The sequence below is a fragment of the Epinephelus fuscoguttatus genome, linkage group LG7, assembly GCF_011397635.1.
Source record: "Epinephelus fuscoguttatus linkage group LG7, E.fuscoguttatus.final_Chr_v1".
Taxonomy (NCBI): domain Eukaryota; kingdom Metazoa; phylum Chordata; class Actinopteri; order Perciformes; family Serranidae; genus Epinephelus; species Epinephelus fuscoguttatus.
In genome coordinates, this window is record NC_064758.1 from 14526922 (window position 1) to 14544290 (window position 17369).

Here is a 17369-nt window from a genome sequence, read left to right on the forward strand (position 1 = left end):
TAAATCATTACTTATCATATTCAGTAACAGCATTTACTTAGTATGAAAGGACTCTGAGTGCAATCTGAGATAATAAACATGATCAGAACATTCCTGATAAAAATATTACCCTACATCACTTTTCATTTTCTTATCAACTAATTTCGACAGTTTTTATTGGTACAAAACAGAGGCAAAATGATACTGTAAGTGCAAGCGTCTTTTTTTTTTTTTTTTTTTAGTCTGGTTGGTGGGTGAGGGTCCGCCTAAGTGCTTTGGGGAAGTGATGCATGGTAAATGTAGCTGAAACACAACCAGGTCACAAAGAAGGCAGTAACAAGGAGGTTGATGATGCAGTAAGAGAAGACAGAAGAGGATTGCTCCTGGACATTTCTTAAAAGCCCCATCCAATCTCACTCACTTTGTCATTCTCTCCAACACACATTTTCTATGGCTTGGTGATTTTTCTACCAAACAGGAAGCAACTTAAGCACCGTGGAGGAGGAGGTGAATCCGTACTCTCCCTATATGACTAGCATCAGTGTGAAAGTGTGAATGAATGTCTTGTGAAAAGTTTTAATGACGGAGTCAGCGTTTCCATACAAAATCAAAACAAAATCTGAAATCTTTTTTTTTTTTAATTCTCAGAACGCCACTTACAGTGAAGCCTTAAAAGTAATTACTTTGGGCTGTTAATCTGTTTTCCTCATAAAATATTTTTCCGTTAACTCTACGATCTTGAGCTATTGTTTTTAATACAATTTGCCACAATATTCTCAAAAACAAAGCCACAAGGTTACATAAACTGTGCAACTATCTCACGATAAAGGCAATTTGAGATGTCTGAGTGACTGCCCTGTCAATGCAGAGTGCGAACATTAGCACGGTTCCACATACTGGCCACTACTTCTAATGATATGCAGCAAGCAACGAGCAAAGGTTGACAAACTGTAGATTATTCTTTTAATCGCTGTCTGAGGAGTAGGTGGATTTCTAATCCTTTTGGGTCTCAAGAAGAATAGCTGAACTGAAAATGAATAGCCTTGGGCCCTATAACCCATTTTGCTCCATTGAAAGTGGAGCAAAATCCTGGGGCTACAAATGAGTATGCATAAGCTGACACAGTTCTGATCATGATGTTCCACTGAATTTGGGTGCACAATTCATTTGATGGTTAAATGAAACAGAAGAGATCAGCAATTTTCTAACTTGAAGAAGGTGCCTTTACCTTTTCCCTGAATAGTTTTGGGGCAAATAGTGAACCCTCCAATCTGGAGTAAACTCTTGAGTGGAATCGTAGGAGAGGCATGGTTTCATCATGCAGCTATTCTTAGCAAGTCAACATTTGGCCACTGAAACATCCATACAGGACAAACATGGGCCCCGAACAATGACACATGCATTAACAAAACAGCTGACACACATTTGCTTTATATGCTTTCAATCTATGTGATATCATTTCAGTCCATTGAAGCCTCCATAGATCAGGTTGAGGGGCAGGCTTTATTTAAAAAAAAAAAAAAAAAAAAAAAAAAAAAAAAAGCATTTTACAGGACACATTGGAGCTGTATGCGTGACACAAAAACCTTTCCACATCAGCGGACTAGGAGCCATGGGCAATAAGTGTATGGTGAAACCCTTGCATTTCCTGAACAACAGTCACACTGCCTAAAAGCTTAAGAAAAACGACATACTGTCAATTACACAATGCAAAGTTAACTTGCCTCTATTACTAAAAAACATGCTAATCAAAGCAATGTTAAATCCTGTTTGTTTCCCTCCTTATGGAATGGTTCAAGGTTAGGTGTATTGGTGACTAACCGTAAGTATGTGAGTATTAATGGTTTCTTATTAATGGTTTTTTAATAGTGACAGACTGATGACCTGACTTGTGTGTCCCCTAGCTACTGCCCAATGTGGGCTGATAGGATGGGCTCCAGCTCCTTGCTCTGCACAGGTTAAGCAGTTACATAAAATGGATGAATCGATGGGTGAATCAAGGTTTTAATATGTTGAAGCATTTCTAGAGCCTGAAATAAGTGAATTTCAATACTGCTGCCTTTTATTTCATGGTGCTATGCTCTACATAATGTGTAAGTTTCACATTTAGCAATTATTAATCTAAAGAATATCTCTCAAGGCTCAACAATAAGGATTGCCCAAATGCCTGGGGCAAGTAAAATGCCACGTTGGGCTAGTAAATCTACACCAATCAGGCAAAAGGCATCATTTTTTTCTTGAGCTCATGATGGAAGTAGCAAAAGACTAAGCCATCTAGCTTTCTTGTCATCTATTAGGGATGCACCGAATATTCGGTAACCAAATATATTCGGCCGAATATTGCAAAAAAACACACATTCGTTATTCGGAGGAATAAGTTAAAAGCAAGGCCGAATAATAGCGGCGTGTTTTCATAACGCAATCAAACGGCGTGCTGTGACGGGCGGAATAAAATGTCGGCATTGTGGCGATCCGTCCGTCACGGAACTCGCATTTGCGACTAAAAATAGTTTTGAGCGAGCAAAATAGGCTTAAATCATTCAGCACGCTGTGCGAGCAGCCTACAGATTTCAACCAGCAGCAGAAACGAAAGGCGAATCCCACCGATTGTGGGTTGAACGGGGGTCACAAACACAGACAGTAACCTTAATGTATTCCGCGGCCATCGGCTTACCCGGCGACGGAGAAGTCGGTTCCAATAATGTCCTCTTCTTGGTGTTATGACTGCCCAAAAGTACCTGAACAGCCGAGCCAGCCGAACACAGGTATGTGATGTGTCAGAGGAGAAACGAGCCTTTCACATTTCTGTCTTTGTGTCAGTAACAGTCCACAAACCTCACCGCACTTTAGGGACTGTTCGTTACTTATGAAGGGACTTGTCAGGGGAGGAGGGTGGCTGGTTGATTTTTATTTTATTTATTTATTTTATTTTGACCCCCCCTGTGTTAATCACTTATTGATGCTGTTTCTGAAGTATGAATAAGTCAGTAAGTAATTTATTCCATTGAAATATCAGTGATGTATTATAGAAAAGTGATTTATCTTTTCATAAATGACAAAAGGCACATCTGCCTCATTTTCGCTGTGGTATCGTGATACTACTCAGAACCATGATATTTTCATTGGTATCGCACAGTGGGTCCCAATTTTGGTACCGTGACAACACTAATCTGGAGGGGGTTCATCTGCAAAAACTAATGAAAAACTAAACAATGATATTCGGTATTCGGTACTCGGTATTCGGCCAAGCGTTTAATAATATTCAGCTTCAGCTTTGGCCACAAATTTTCATTTCGGTGCATCCCTATCATCTATGTTAAGAGTTGCACATTCACAGTACTGATCTGGCACTCGTGAGAAAATGCCAGTGATTAAAGACAAAGTTTATTAGCTTAGGCACAAGTGAGCATTTCAATTATTTCTGAAAAATAGGTTTAGTTGTGTGGTGTTAGGGGATGTGGGCAAAACTCCAACTTTGTGTTGTGTAGTTTGCGGCCAAGAGAAGCAGATAAAATGGAGTGGTTTTTCGCGACAAATAACTTAAAAGTCTTTGTTGTTTGATAACTTCTAATAAATATATGGGGACAAGTTAAAATTGACTTTGGGCAAGTAGATAACTGACCCACTTGCCTGACTGGGCAAGTGAAAAATCAAACACACACACACACACAAAAAAAACAACAACAGTAATATTAAACCCTGACCTTTACATGTGGGTATTTTACGAATATACAATTTTTTGAACAAGTTAGGTCAAAGCTTCATCATGAAAGGTACACTGACTGCTCTTACATCCCAAAACCCACAGCTCTGAAAAGCTGAGGTGCCACCACACTTTCATAGGTAGAGGTTAGGGTTGGGCGATAATATGGTAATAAGGTATCCCGTGGTATCTAAAAATAGCAACGGTATGAGTTTCATTACCGTCAATAAAAAAAATCTGCCACCCATATAGGCCTACAATGGCCTGATATAATATTAAATATAATTTATTTAATGTCTAAATAATAACTGTTTGTCCAGCACTTATGTATGTGTGGTTGAGTTTTCAATTTAATATTATTACAATTTAAAACTAATAATAGGCTATAATATTTCTCATAACTGTTGTCGGGAGATGACATTTGATAAAGTTTTTGGATGTGACGTCGTCACGTGACAGCTCAGACGTGAGAAAGAGAAGAAAAGATGGCATGCCGTGCATCAAGCGAGTTGGTCCCCAAAAACCCCACAACTTCACAACTTCTGCAAGCAGCAGCAGCAGCAGGTCCAGTTTCCATCAGAGTGGAAGAGGGAGAAGCACAACCCGAACCACCGAAAAACAGATGACTGTGGGCAGTCTCCTTCAAAGAAAAGCCGATGCGGTGGCAGGTCCGCTCGGCACCACACAGGAACGAGCAGGAGCAGAGATAATGGCCTGCTGTTGTGAGCCTGTTATTCAGGAAGACGAAGACCTCCTTCTCAGGTGGAAATGTGATGGAGCCAAGCGTTTTCCTCTAATGTCGAGGGCTGCCTGAAAGTACCTGTACGTTTGTGCCACAAGCTCTCCATCAGAGCGCATATTCAGCACTGCGGCCAAAGTTGTCAATCCACTACGTGCCCTGCTCCAGCTGGAAAAAGTAAACATGCTGGTTTGTCTGGTGAAAAACCTTGAATAGTTTTGAAGCATATGATACTGCTAGAGTTATCATTATACTTTGTTTTTATGTCATTTTCAATGAGGAGTAGCCTGTTCTGACAGTCAAAACAGTTGGGACTTGGAGAAGGTGAACTTTTCAAACTAAAGGTAGGCTCTAAAAATAAATCAATGAACAGTATTTCCCGTTGCTTCTCAGGATAGGATTATATATGCCCATTTTCAGTCATGCCTTGTTATTTATTGTTCTGTTTTTCTTATTTGATAAACCCTAGTACTGGATGCTGTAGAGCTTTGCTTTTAATGTATTTGATTGATGTTGATAGGTTCTAAAAATAAACCATTGGACAGTAGCCACTGCGGTCGGATACGCTGTATAGCACACATTATCGTTACCGCCGTTGTTATTTATTGATACTTTTTTGGAAGTGGTCTGTAGCCCACAGACAGTGCTGTTATTTCATTCTGTTTGGTTGACTGCTGACACTTTTTTTTTTTTTAATATTTATTAATAAAAGTTGTTAATGTTGTACATGTTTTGTTGTTATTTTTTCAGTATTCTTAGGCCTATGTAATGTTTGTTATTATGTTTCTGAACGATAGGCACAAGCCGACTTTTTGGCGACTCCCTCTGAGCCCTTTAAAGTGATTTTTAATTAGTCACGGTAATACCGTATACCCTGGGAAAATGTGGGTAAGGATTAACGGTAACAAAATTTGGATACCGCCCAACTCTAGTACTGGTGCTGCCCATTGCGTCCTGTTGCCGTCCTCATATCTTAAGCCATATTGCCAATTAAATGCTTTGTTGCAATGCATACCATACAAACAAACTGGTTTTAATGCAGATCTTCGTATTTTAATTGCTTTTAAACCCTACATGAAACTAGGGCAGAGTACTGAACCTCTATTTAAAGGCAAACTGACTATGGTTTTTTTAGACCCAATGCAGCTCTTGTCGCACTGCTTGCTGACGCACAGTGACATATAATAATTGAAGCTGCTGCCTGTTGTTCACTTGTGTGTGTCAGCACACATTCCGCTAAAGTGAAGAGAGAGAAATGGATTGGTCATTATAAAAAGGTAATACCAAAAAAAAACCCAAAAAAAAACCACTTAGCTCAATCCCTATCCTCCTCATCAGCTCAGGACATCCCTACTTGATTCGTCAATTGTTAAAATAGTTTTGCATTGATCATTTATGTAATCAATCTATTTTACTTCTTAAATCTTATAGCAAATTAAATCTTAACTTTGTTAAACTTATTACTTAAATTCCTGTTTTGAGTGTTAAAAAACTCTTCCATTTTATCTTTACTCTAAGAAAAGTATGGTATTGAGACACACTTATTTTCAAACACAGCTGTTCCGCTATGACATGAAAAAGGCTCAGGCTTCCTGCAAACATAACTAAAGCTATATGTGGAATTTTTTATGTGTGTGCTCCCTCAATGTGCCTGCCTGCTGTGGGTAATGTCTGATGATAGGGGACATAACATCGATGGGACTGAAAGTGGAGTTTAATTGATTGATTAGTGAAACATTCCATGATGCGGTGTGCTCTTACTAAACAGGGTGCATTGTTAGCAGAAACAGCTGTCATTGGCTATTGTAGAATAAGTGACTCCCAACAGGCAGAGCTAAATGAAAACAACAAATATCTGACAATATAATTCACTATCAGCTGGTCTGTTATACAATACTCTGAAGAAGAAACTCTGAGCAACAAGGCTCAAGCCAAACACACAGGCTAGTGCTAATGATTTTCTGCAAATGTGATGTAAACAATTGAGGAAAAAGAGCAGTCACATACATTAGCAAAGGTATGTTTTATGCTTGGAACAGCTGCACAACCAGCTTCTTCAACAGATAAATGAGTGAGTTAAATTAAAAAGGAAAGAGGGGAAAAAAAGGAAAGGAAGGTCAGGCTAGCCCAGAGCCAAACGCATGACTTTATTGAAAACATAAAATACACTCCTTTGATTGCATTAATAATCATACCCCACCCCCCCACCCCCCTGCCCGCCTTCTCCCCAAGCTTCCAAGAGAGGAACAAGTGTGTGTGAAGAGTCACATGACAGCTAGCCCACTCTTTTGCTCAAGTGACTATGGCCTTTCTTGCTTTAAAGAGGAAGAAAACTCACTAATACTGGCTTTCCCTGTCATCTCGGGATTCAGGTTTGGTCACATTTTCCCTGTGGCAGCTAAATGTAAGGGAATAGATAGAGAGACGGCCTCTATTCAAAGCAGGGCAGGCATTGAGGTGCACATGCAAAGCATTGCCAGGGCTTGTGATGGGCTTTCGGCAGGCTTACACAGCATCTGAGTGGTGACAGGCTGACAGGTGTGTGGGTCACTAAGCTGCCTTGGTGCCACTTACTTTGACTATTCAAAACAGTGGCCAAGACCTTTTGGCCAGTGGTGACAAGCTATGTATGCATAACAGCACCTACAGTCAAACTACATGCTGAAAAAACTTAAGATAGAACTTCCTTAGTAATGTTGACTCTTGGGATTACTTAAGGATAGAAAACAAATCAAAGCAAACCAGAGATTCAGGAACATAAATGTTAAGTATGATACTTTACAAAGTGTTGTACAGACAGGTTCAGCAAGGATTCAAGTCAAAATTTCAGAATGTATTTTTGGCAGTAGGGATGTAAATCCCAAGTTTCATCACAATACCATATCAAAACGATTCACAGGACAACAATACGATATTTGTTGATATCACAAAGTCTGCCACCATACAATTCTAATTTGATTCAATTCAGGGGCCTGCGATTGATATGAGATGATATCAGTAAATATTCTCATTGTATTTTTTTTAGCTGCTTGCCATTGACTGCCTGGTGTCTGGCCACTAGCACTGTTTGAATGTCTAGGACGAAGGTGTGCTTATATAAAAATGGTGAAGAAATTTAAAAATAAAAGAGTAACATCAATGTTTTTACTTTGCACCGATGATATTGGATTGTTGAGTTTATTGTTACACCCCTATTTGGCAGGTCTTGCTCCACTGTGCAACTTGTAAAGTTACAGTTCACGTCAAACATGGATATTTATTCCAAAGCCTCACAGATTATTTCATCTAGGGAGCAAGATGGGAAGGGCTTGATTTAATTTCAGGGAGGATAAAAAAAAACCCTTCATACCTCTAATACGCTAATGATGCGGGCCTATTGTAAGGATGTTCAACCTGTGTTGGACCTATTCCTGTGAGACAGCTGTCACAGGTTAATCTCCGTTTGTCACTGCTGGCTGAGACACCAATCTGCAGCATAGCTTCATTCAATTCAATGAAAAACGAGAATTTTATTACAAAATCGCCAAATAAAAATAAGTTTTAAGTTTCACTTCTGTCTTTTTATCCATATATACACACACACCCTCTCTCTCTGTACTTGCCCAGTGTGCTCATTTTCTGCTTCTGTCTATTTGGAGAGGCTGAGGTCTAAAAGACTAAAGTCAGTATCATTAAATTAATAACTATTTGTATATTGTTGGTTACGATGTAACTCACACTACAATCAATTAAGTTACCAGATGGCAACCTGTTTTAAAGATCCCAGTAACACAGATGTTGACCTGAGTGAGGTGTTTGACCTACAGCACTGTATAAATCTGAATCTGGTATAATGCTGCATTTCCACTGCATGGTGCGGCAAGGCTCTATTCTGACATTTTCGTTTTTGGTTTTCCATTAGCGAAAGTTGTGGATCATGCCTGTTACCTTTTTTTCCTACCAACTCGGTCGAGCTGAGGTCGACAGTAGAAGGTGGAGTTAAAACACTGCAGGCCACTGACTGGTCAGAGAGAATCTTCACTTGTGCAACACAGGACTTTCTGCACAAACCAAACATTTTTATATAGCCAAGAGTCCATTAATAGCGACTGCAATTTTTATATTCACTCAACAGCGTTCACTACGCCATACAACTGACGGAGTGCAGATGTTCCTCTGTTTGGTTGCCAATGAAAGGATTCAGTGATTTGAGTTGAAGATGACGAGGGGCACCAGAGAAAATCGTGCCTAAATCAACTTGTTAGATATTTCAACAAGCGTGTGTTCTGTACTGTGCAATGTGTAGCGTGATACAGGTGCAGATATGTGGCTGGTCATTTGTGGTCTGTGCAAAAAAATAATTTCTGTTGAAGATGTGATTGTTTGTTCCCTGGTGTCAGCCAGTTCAGGGTCGGGGTAGTGTTGGTAGGGTTTGCTCAACAACAGGGTAGTGTCCATGGTAAGGCCGGCAGTATGCTACATTCAAAATCATAAGCCTTGCAATGGGCTTCAGTCGCCACAATGGTCTAGGCCTCCAGTCTGAACTTTCACAGTAATTCGCAGCTCCAACGCACAATTGCAATTAGCCTAGTTAAAATGTCATGTGATTACTTTTACATGTGTGCATGAATTAACGCCAGACAATGTGAGGAGAACTCTATCCTCAGAGTAGAAAACATGCTGCGATTTCTGTAGTTTTCTACATTACACAGTTTTCTTTTCACTCACTGGGCCCAAGAACAATATAGCAAGTCATGGCTTCATTGCAGTTTTCATTATTGATTAAATTCTCTCTCCAGATAATCTTCATTAGCACCTGCATGACTTTGAGGTAAATGGAGGACGACAATTATCATATGTATTGGCCAGATTAATTATGGCCGTACCTCTACATTTCACAGATTAATTAAACAATAACCAAGAGCTCCAAGTCAGCAGCTGTGCTTGGCCTGAACAAAGAATAGTGAAGTCACCAGCATGTACAGAAACCTGCAATGGTCATATGTTCTATTCATGGCCTACTTGCTTATTATGTGCATTACTGCTGTACACAAGTTGTAGGTGCTTCTGTGTTTGACCAATCAGTCATACTCAGTACAGCAAACTCCAAACATATTAGTTCCTAGGCCTTAAGAGAGAACTGCCTCTGGAGCAGGGACTTTGTTTCAAGACACGATCAGTGGCTCAGATACTAAATTTAGACCTGTAGTTGAGATGCAGGTAAAGTCCTCAAGTTCCTAAAATGTTCGACTGTTCCTGGAAAGTTCCTATGATAGAAAGGAACTACAATGAATTCCTCCTGTATTACTAGATGTAAATTTCAGTGCAGACAAAGCTTCCATTGCATTTGTTTTTGATTTCAATGTTGGGATCATTTCCAGCATCATACCCTTCACTGAAAACCGCAAACTCCGCCTTACTCTAGTACGGAGGGACAGACCTCCTGTTGTTGACAGCGGCATATGCACCCGATGCCATATTCCACGAACTTTAAGAATTACTCAAATTTGATTATGAAAATAGTTTACTGGAGGCCTAAACCTTAAACTGGCACTTGGGTTAAAAATAACACTTAGACCCAGAACTGGTGATAACTGTGTGTTTGTGTGTGTGTGAGATGTGCTGTGTGTATGTTGTGCATATAATTTATACAGCTAGACTGATCATCAGTACAAGTGTATACAGGTCAAACTCAGCTGCCAGCAGATCTTTCAAGAAACTATCTTGACAGCTTCTGCCTAGGGTGTTGTTAAAAAGGCAACTTAGCAATGGAGAGCTAAAGTTACACACTTTTTAGACCCACATTTGCCTACGGATGTGCAACACACCCTGATGAAACTGTTTCAGTTGTTGTCTGTAGGAAGCTTAGTGAGTGAAGAGGAAAAATGATTTAGATGCTCAACCACAATACATCAAACCCAAGAGCGAAGTAATGGGAGTCATAATGCAGAGGCCACCACTAATGGTTCATTTGAATTAAGATACAAGAATAGGCTAGTTGATGAAGACACCATTCCGGATGAAGAGAGCTACGCCTTCAAGAGCAAAGAACAATAGATAAGCACAGGCCCATGTCGTAGCAGGCATGCTGTCCTGGTTGTTTTTCACCCGAATCGTGTACTAAAATGAAGGAATAAGGAACCAGGAAAACGGATGTTTGACAGAAAAGAGTGTTAAGGCACTTAACCTACTGTGGGATGACGTGCCAGCAGAGGCCTGCTATGTCTCCCCTTAAGAACATATTGTCCATTACGCCTCTCAAAAGTGCCAGTATTGGCTGACTGACGTGATTAAATACAACAACAACAACAAAAAAAAAAAAACAAAGTAAAATAGCAAAAGGCTATTTTATGCCATCAAACAACAAATATAACTACTGATTGTAGTAGAACCATCAAATCACACAGAGGAAGTCCTTTCTAACCAAGCCTACAGAAGTCTTCCTGAAACAGAAAGCCCACTTTCCTAAATAGGCACAGCGCTGAGTTAGCTTAATACCACACATTGTTGTGTTGGTAATAAAAGTTGTAAAGAAAGACAGAAGTGCTTCCCCTGAAGGAACTTCAAGTGTAAGCACCTAAAATGACAACCTTTAACATAAAAGACCTTTATGGATAAACTAGGGAACAAGACGTCAGTGGCGTGGTTAAATTTTGGCTACTTACAGCACGTTTAGCCACAAAGTCACTAAGACCACCCTTAACAGGATTGAGGTTAATAGAGTCTGACACAACACAGACTGGTTATGTATATTATTAGGTCTAATGAAAAACATTGCCGATAAAGACAGGAAAGTTTATCACCTGAAGCAGCACCATCCAATAATGCACTGAATAAAAACTTGCAATGAATATGAACATCTTTTTTATGTTAACAGACACATTGCATGACATGGTGCTGATACGTTGAGTCTGAAATAAAGGATGTTAACTAAAGAATGCGACTGGCCCGAGATATATACACCCTGGATGCAAGTATTTCACACTTACAAGTTTTAACTTAAGTGTCTGTCTTTTCTTGACAAGCTGCAATTTGGTACTAACAGCGGTCAGATAGCAACCTTTTTGGTTCTACAGCTGTTGCTTTGGCTAATGTGAACTCAGTGCAGCCCTGTTTACTTGAGTCTTGACACGAAACAGCAACGCAGCTACATTATATACATTACCTTGCACAACTGCTGACATATTTTTCATCTGCAAATATTGCTCTGTAGGACCGTTTGGGGATTCTGAGCAAACTGAATGACATTAGAGCATCTTTATGAACTCTTACCACTGGTAAATGGGTAGAGATATATTTGGGCAGCTACTACTAAACTCACGTCACCTCACAATGTATATAGTGTATACTACTACTACTGTATTATAAAGTTGGGTATGCACTTAAATTGTGTTTCTATGTGAATGTTTTATACCGATAAATTTCTCTGCAGTAGCATAAAGCTGGCTACTCAACTGGAAACCTTGGTGCATTTTACTCAGTGCCTGTAGATGTTTTTTCAGGTGTTTGTTTGCAAAGTCTCTCAGCACTTTTCTGCCTTTTAAAGATGCCTAGTGGACATACAGTTGAAAGCAGGGCCATATCAGAAGTGAACAAAAATCAGCACTATCACTGACCAAAACCATATAATCCCAAAGAGTGAAATCCACAGACTAAGAATTTAATCCCATTCATATCCTGCACTCGCAGATTAAAAGAGAAAAAAATACACATCAGCGGGATGAAAATCCTTTTCATCAAAAAACAAAGACCCCCCAGCGCAAAAGGCTAATGACTCAGGTTTTAAACACATGGTCATTATCTTGTGGTGACACTCATCCTACTGACAAGCTCAGCTGTGTACAAACTCAGGGACAAATGTCTTTCAGACACACATTACTGCCAAGAAGACTTTCAAATAGGCTTGTCATACACTTCTTGTATCATCGCATAGACAATAGTACAATTTTTCAGAGATGCCTGCATTTTATGCCATCACTGTCCACCAGGCTCACTGGACAGAATGTCAAATACATTCTGGGTGTCAGTATAGCATGGGTCATATCCAGGTCATAAAAGCTAATTAACATTAAATGGAACAATGTTTCATGCTTAGTTAGAAAACTGGATGCTCTTGGGTGTCCATACAAGTTGTTCTCAAACTAAAACCAATATTGATAGAGCTATAAAATATGTTGTAAAGTGCTATGTACCTGCTTCATATTTTATCTGCAGTGGATCGCAAGGTGAGAGCAGTTAGGCTAGAAGTCTCAAGTGCTGGACGAGTTCATGCACACTTTTATCATTAATCTGATAAAAGGGCAAAAACAAATTCCAGTTTGGCTGAGACATCACTGAGACAGCAGTAACAGAGGTGTCTCAGGTGTGATGTTGGTGCCATCCTGCGAGTAGTTACAAGGACTATATATGTTATATATAAACATAGATAGATATAGATAGATATATATGTGTATATATGAGTTTTGGGTCAATGTTTGAAGACTAAAATCCAGATGTAATTAGGTCATTCAGTGGCATTGCAAATTTGCAAAATTTCAACCCTTCCAAGCTGATAAGCTACATAGCTGAAAAACAATATCAGGAAAAACATGTATGAAAATAAAAAGCAAAGAGAAATAAAGCTGATCTCTCGGGCAAGTAAAAGCAAGTTGAATATAAACCTGCATATGATGTCACATTTAGGATTTCAAGTATCAAGTGTATCGACAAAATAAAAAAAGGGAGGAAAAAAATCACTACCCTCAAATCTAAAAGAAATCTTTATGACTGGATTTTTCATTTACATTTAGAGATCTATTTTTATCTATTCAGTGACATTCAACTGTTAGTTCTAGTCTGGACTGAGAAGAATATGTCCCATTTCCCTGAGGTGTGGTTCAAGATGTTTTAAATAAGAAAGTACGTTTAATATCAAAATATCTAAATAAAGTTTTTATTTCTTATAAATGATTAAAAAAAACATTTCTTATAGTTGCCATGTTCCCTGGTATTCAGGTTCACAGTCAAGATGTACAACACCCCTTCCCCACCATGTTGTCCTGTATGTGAGGTGCACATTATGGATTCATCTAACCAGGAATCCCATCAGCTTTTAAAATGTTTTCAATACAAACACATCCTGTACATTTTTACGATGGCTAAATCAAAGAAATCTAGTCTGCCAAGCCTGAACCCATCCGATGCTCGGCATCTGTCTCTCTCAGTCTGAGAAAAAGCGGTGATGAAAAAGGCTTTGAACGCCATCTTGTTCATTGCAGCTGCTTGGGCCCTGAATACAGGAACCCATTCATTCGAGGAGGCGGAGGGAGGGGGCACACTGGCAAAATGAATTCATCTTTGTGAACCAGTAAATACAAATAGGTCTTTTAAGAAACACCGAATATTTCCAGTAATCGACTAGAAATCGGCTATTTTCAGGAATGGATTCTTTAGATGCCATATCTTAACACTGCTGGTCAATAACTTCGTCAAAGCGGCAGGCTACATGTATCTTGCTTCGGTGCTGGAGGAGGCGCTCAGCTCGGCTTCCTGCGACAACACGTCTGACTCGTTGCTAAACCATCTTTCGAAACATTTACCACTAAATAAAAATCTCAAAACTCCTCTCCTCTGCTTAAACACCTTAAGCCGGTGTGCTAACTCGGGTCTGGCGCTTCGTCGTGGCTAAAACGTGCCAGTTTTCCGGGCTAGAGCTTTGACATACTGTGGAGTAGCGCGGCGGTGGGGCATGGTTACTGTAGCTGCTACCAACTTGCCCCGCAACAGACCCGTGATCGAGATAAACAGATTGTCAAAATCCAATTAGACAATCTCATTTTCACATCATTAAAAGAAGAAGTTCAAATTAAGGCCGAACTGTGTGTTCGCCACCCGACGCTGGTTTAACAATCATGAAACTAAAATGGCTATTGCCCCTATCAGGTCCACAGCGGAGCTACTGTCATGTTTGCAATGCGATCTTAAATCTGTGCTAACACTTGGCAATATGTGGCTAATTCCTATCATTTTTATTCATGTGGCATTCTAGGGATGAATCGCGCTAAGAAATATCCATTACCTCCTCAGCACTATCAGTGGATGGCTGACTCTGCAGACTAAACGTGGGAATGTTAACATATAGCTGTGACATACAGTAGCCATAATCCATGATGGTTTCGTTTCGATTCACTGATTTAAACGCTGCTGGCTCAACCAGCCCGTTCAAACACCGCTAGTCAAATAAGTGTCCACTACAGGGAAATTCAGCATTCACGTTACATAAATAATTTTAGCAAGGCAAATACTAACGCTTCAGTGATCCAGTTTTACATAAAAACGGCACTCAACAACAACACATACATTCACTAAGGATACAGGCAAATTATTCCGTCTGCCATGTTCGGTATATACACACCCAGATCAGTCATACCAGGCTGCAAACGTAGGCTGTGGCCACTGCTGGCTAACTTGTATGGACTGGCTACGGAATAGTGGGGGTGGTGGTGATTCTGTTGGTGAAGTAGCCATTTTTAGACTCCCTTCGTTGTCATTTGCATGATGCTACAAATTTTCAACACGGGAGGAAGTAAATCCAAACTCTGTTCACGTTTGTTTGAGTTATGCAAGTGTAAGAAGTTGCAACCATGTAATCACCCTAACCAGCTCGCCTGCTGTTAGTCAACAATAAACTGAAGAGTAGCAAATGTGCGAGCAATTAGCTTACCAGGTAACCACTAGCTATCTATAGAGAACCGTTAAATATGTTAAATGTGGGCCGACATACTGAGCCAATATGTTGGGGATCATTGAGCTCAACATTGTGTCTCAAAGTGAACCCCAGATTGAAATAACTATCAACTAAATTGGCTACTGGAGCAAAGCTGATACAGTTTTAACCCAGACAGCTAATTTCTTAAGAGAGGGAGAAAGATACCCGGACGTTGGAGAGGGGTGCTGGCTAACCTCCCGAGCTGTCACCAACTAACCTTCTAATTAACATTAGCACCGGGCTTTAACGTTAACCACCAGCTTGCCGGATAAAACCATAAGATATGAAAGCAGCTAAATGTTGTTGTGGTGAATTGACACTTGGGTTAAGGCTGTTTCTCTAACAGTGACCCCCACCCACTCTCTTGGCAGCAACGACTAGCTAGCAGCAGGCTAACGGCAGCTAACTCCACTCAGCCCAGTTTAACCCCTTTCGTTCATCTCCCCTGCTCGACAGGCTAGCCTAATGCATAGACACTTAATGCATTTCCTGAAGCGCAATTTCAAATATCAATACATATCCTTACCCGCTTTCAGTCGAGGGTATCCGTTGTTTATATCACATTGACTGGAAACAGCAAAATCTTGTCTCTCCTCTCTCCGCCCAGGCGCTAAGATTTAGCTAGTTTAGCTACCGAGGAGCGGCACTCCCCGAACCCAGTTTTTGACCCGCCGAGGGGGGAGACACACCGGCACAGAGGCGCACAGACAAGGCGGTGTTCACCCAGATAGACGTGTCAGAGTCCCGTTTGAGCGTTCTTCCCTTTCAGCGCAAACTCCAACTCAAAGCAAAAATCCCTTCTTGTCTTTCCCACCGTCGTCGTCCCTCTTTTTTCTTCCTTCACGCCAGGATCTCAGTCGCTTCTTCCTCCGGCCATCAAACAGCAGAGATGGGCGCGGTAACCCTGCACTCAGGTTTGGGAAACCCCACGTTACGGCAGCGTCACAACGCACGGCGAAGGGTCGGCGACCAACAGATCAGGAAATACTGCCATTTTTGGTAACACTAACACACCTAGATAACATTTACCTGCCTAAACACTGCTTTTAATTCTACAGCTTTGCTCATTTAAACACTTTAAATCATTTATTACCCTAGTAAGAACATTTCTAATGCCAAATATGGTTAGAAAAACAACCTTTATACACACCAGCCCCTGTTTATCAGTGGTTGTGAAACTGTGGCCTATACAACTCCACAGGTTACTGGGGGTGCTTTAACTGTAATTTACCAGGAATTATTATTAATTTAAATATATTAAGAATGACTATTGTCGTGTGTTTTCTGGCCTCTTCTTACACAGTATGCTCTAAAATCCCAAATTAATGTGCACATATAAGATCCTTAAATCTTATAAAAGTGGATATATAGTCAAAAGTGCCTTTCTGTGAGACTGTGATACAAATGTGTTTGAGGACTCCAACAAAAATGCAACTGTCATGTCAGTGCAACAACCACTACCTCTGACTTTCATGTCAGTACAACAACCGCTACTTCAGGCCAATAATACTGTCTCATTTGCAAACCAAAACAGACTGTGCCACACATTTGACTACAGGAGTGAATGTTCCTCCCTGACAGCGTGCCTGGCTCCAAAACACAACAAAACACAACTTTACTACTAGTCAAGGGTGTTTCTAGTATTTGAGGACATAGGGGGGTTAGCCCAGTCCTCTGTAAGGGTCCATGTTTCTCTCACGCAACTTTTAATTGTTTTTTCACAGTCAGTTTGCTTTCTTTCCCTTTCCCTTTCTTTTTCTTTTCTGGAGAGGAGATTTCCCTATCTTGGCGAAAGACATGACTGTGTACGTTGGTGCCTCAGTAGCATTAGTAGTCACTCACTGGCTCAAGCTGCATTGAGAGACGAATCTTTGGGCAGAGGCAGACTAAACTATTTTGTGCCTTTGAAGGTTGAAGGGCCCTCAGAGAGCTCTCACTATTTTTTAAATTAAAAAGTTTAGTCTTTTTTAATTTTAATTTAGCTATGCACTGATTACTTAGAAAAGAAAACTGCGAAGATAACCAAACTCTTCATTCAAGGCTGTCTGAGGGCCCCCCTTCCATTGGGGCCCTGGGTAGTCAGTCCCACTTTCCCCCACTATGACGCTCCTGCTTTGCAACTGCTATCATTTAAACTGAATAAGATCATTTTGAGGTACTTGTATTTGAGTATTTCCATTTAATGCCACTTTATACTTAGACTCCACTACATCTCAGGGGGA

General features: G+C 40.3%; 1 protein-coding gene across 1 annotated transcript in view; it reads right to left on the reverse strand.

The window, feature by feature from the left end:
* Positions 1–16066, reverse strand: part of LOC125891763 (guanine nucleotide-binding protein G(I)/G(S)/G(T) subunit beta-1) — a 42684-nt gene extending 26618 nt beyond the window's left edge. Inside the window, exon 1 of the mRNA XM_049581252.1 lies at positions 15674–16066. The gene's annotated coding sequence lies outside the window, so the exon portion shown is untranslated. The remainder of the gene's footprint in view (positions 1–15673) is intronic.
* Between the last annotated feature and the right edge of the window lie 1303 nt (positions 16067–17369).